Source organism: Propithecus coquereli, unplaced genomic scaffold, assembly GCF_000956105.1.
Source record: "Propithecus coquereli isolate 6110/MARCELLA unplaced genomic scaffold, Pcoq_1.0 Scaffold12, whole genome shotgun sequence".
NCBI classification, from domain to species: Eukaryota; Metazoa; Chordata; class Mammalia; order Primates; family Indriidae; genus Propithecus; species Propithecus coquereli.
Window position 1 is genome coordinate 9407070 of NW_012136080.1, and position 2297 is coordinate 9409366.

Here is a 2297-nt window from a genome sequence, read left to right on the forward strand (position 1 = left end):
ACTGCTAATCAAATAAGCGCAGAGTAGAGCAATAATGAAATGCTATTTTACCTGTTAACTGGCAAAGATAATATACAACAGCAGTTTATTACCCAGTATTTCACATGGAGCAGTCAAGATCAGGGTAAGGGATACTGAATCTGTTACAAGTCATTTAGAAAGCAAAGTGGTAGTAAAACAGCGCATTCTATTGGCAAGGTTTTAGGGAAACAGGCATTTCTTGGAGGGTGAAGAATTGTACTCTCTATGGAGTACAATTTGGAGTATCCATCAAAATTACAGATTTACTTAGTCTTTGACCCATCAATCCAACTTCTGGGATTTGTCCGACAGATAAAGCTAGCTGTTCCTGTATGCAATGACAGATGCACAAGATTATTCACTGCAGTAGTATTATTTGTATTTGCAAAGAATTGGTCATAAATCAATGTGCACCAATAGGAGACTGTTGGAATATACTGTGGGATGTCCACATAACAGAACTTTTCTAGAAAGAATAAGGAAGCTTTCTATGCACTGATAAGAAAGAACTCCAGGATTACTATTCAGTGTGAATAGCAAGAATGCTATCTCTTGTGTAAGGAAATACAGAAATAGTTGTACATGATTAGACACATTCCTCAACATTCTTCAGCAAGATTAGATTAAGTTCAGTTTCCCACAATGTCTACAAAGATGCTTTTCATAACATAATTTGTAATAACGAAAGAGTGGAAACAATCTAAAAGTCCTATAATAGGAGAATAGTAGAGCAAATTACTACAACCCATAAACAAAACAATTATTTAGTTACTAAAAATGTCATTTAGAGTGAGTTTGGAATAACTTAAGCATTATGCTTAAGCAAAAATGTAAAGTAAAAAAACTCATATTCAATATGAATTCAATATATAGTATGGACACTAAAGAGAAACCATAAGATTATCTAAATTATCTCAATACATAGCTCAATATCAATGATATTTTCAGTGAATAATACAGTACATAGTTTAGTCAGATTGTTTTACAAACATGTATCACTGAGCGAAAAGACACTACAAGAGGAGGGATGAGAAGTAAGTCTAAGGAGGGAGATTCTTCAGGAACAAGGGACATTGCTATGTCAGGGCAGGGCAGAGTAGGAGACCACTTATGGTGAGCAGCCAGTTGGAATCATAAAGACTCAGTTCTTAAGGATTTGAGATGTGGAAGAGAGGTACAGGGAAAAAAAAAAAACGCAGCAAAGAAACATCAAGTAAGTACTTTGAAAAGTTGCCTAAGGTGAATCAATGCCTCTCCCTATCCTCAAGGCTATGTGATGACCTTTCATATTTTGTCGGATCTCCCCTGTTACCACCATCTGCCCTGGTTCTGTCAGGAGAAGAGGAAAATACATGAAAAAGACAGTCAGTGAGCTAGTTTCCCCATGATTCATAGACAGCATTCATACACAACATGCATACACATGCTACCAGAAGCAGCAGCTCAAGCCTGATATCCTTTACACCCTAAAGGCTGGGTGGGTGTTTGAGTTATCAAAAATGATATACAAATTCAAAAGATATAAAGATTTATAGCATTATAACTTATTTACAAGAAAAGAATCCTATTTACAAGAAAGCATGTGGTGGTTGGGGTGGGGTAAATGGAAGGGATAGATATTTTCAAACCCATAACAGTATAAAGATTCTATAATATATGACATCATGGAATGACAAAGATGTATAAGAGATAACAAAATGGAAATATTAATAGATAAGACTGAAGATCTGAATTCAAAATTCCAGCTCCATTGCTAAATTTATATATCTGTGGAGGATAAGTTACTTAAAAATTGATTGACTGATTGATTCATATATTTAGTATTCATTAAGCTGGTACCATGAGTAAGGCATCAAGCTAAATGTTGAGGATACAGCAGCATACAACATAGCTATAAAAAACAGAAAATTTTAATAAGTACTAAAAATAGAGTGAGATGGTACTATAGGATTAAAGAATAGGTATATCTAATCTAATCTAGAAGGGTTACAGAAGGCTTCCTAGATTAATTAATGTTAAGGTCAGACCTGAATCTGAACTGTCAGTAGGAGCTAAGGACCTAAAGTAGAGAGGAAGGAGTATTCTAGATAGGAGTAGCCAAGGCCCACAAGTCAGTATTGAGTATCGTATAAATAGATCAAAGGGATTATGTAATTGATAATTATGGAGGCTGCAGTTATAGACCAGTCATTAAAGAACTCTAACAACTATAACATGGCAGGTAAAATGGCATAGTAATCAAAAGGAACAGTAGGATTTTTTATTAATTCAAAATA

The 2297-nt window shown here is 34.7% G+C and overlaps 2 protein-coding genes across 2 annotated transcripts in view; one reads left to right on the forward strand and one right to left on the reverse strand.

Moving 5' to 3' along the window:
- ACAD11 (acyl-CoA dehydrogenase family, member 11) overlaps nucleotides 1–2297 on the reverse strand; it is a 118368-nt gene that overhangs the window by 33023 nt on the left and 83048 nt on the right. The gene's annotated exons all lie outside the window — the stretch shown is intronic.
- Nucleotides 1–2297, forward strand: part of ACKR4 (atypical chemokine receptor 4) — a 14304-nt gene that overhangs the window by 299 nt on the left and 11708 nt on the right. The window lies entirely within an intron of this gene.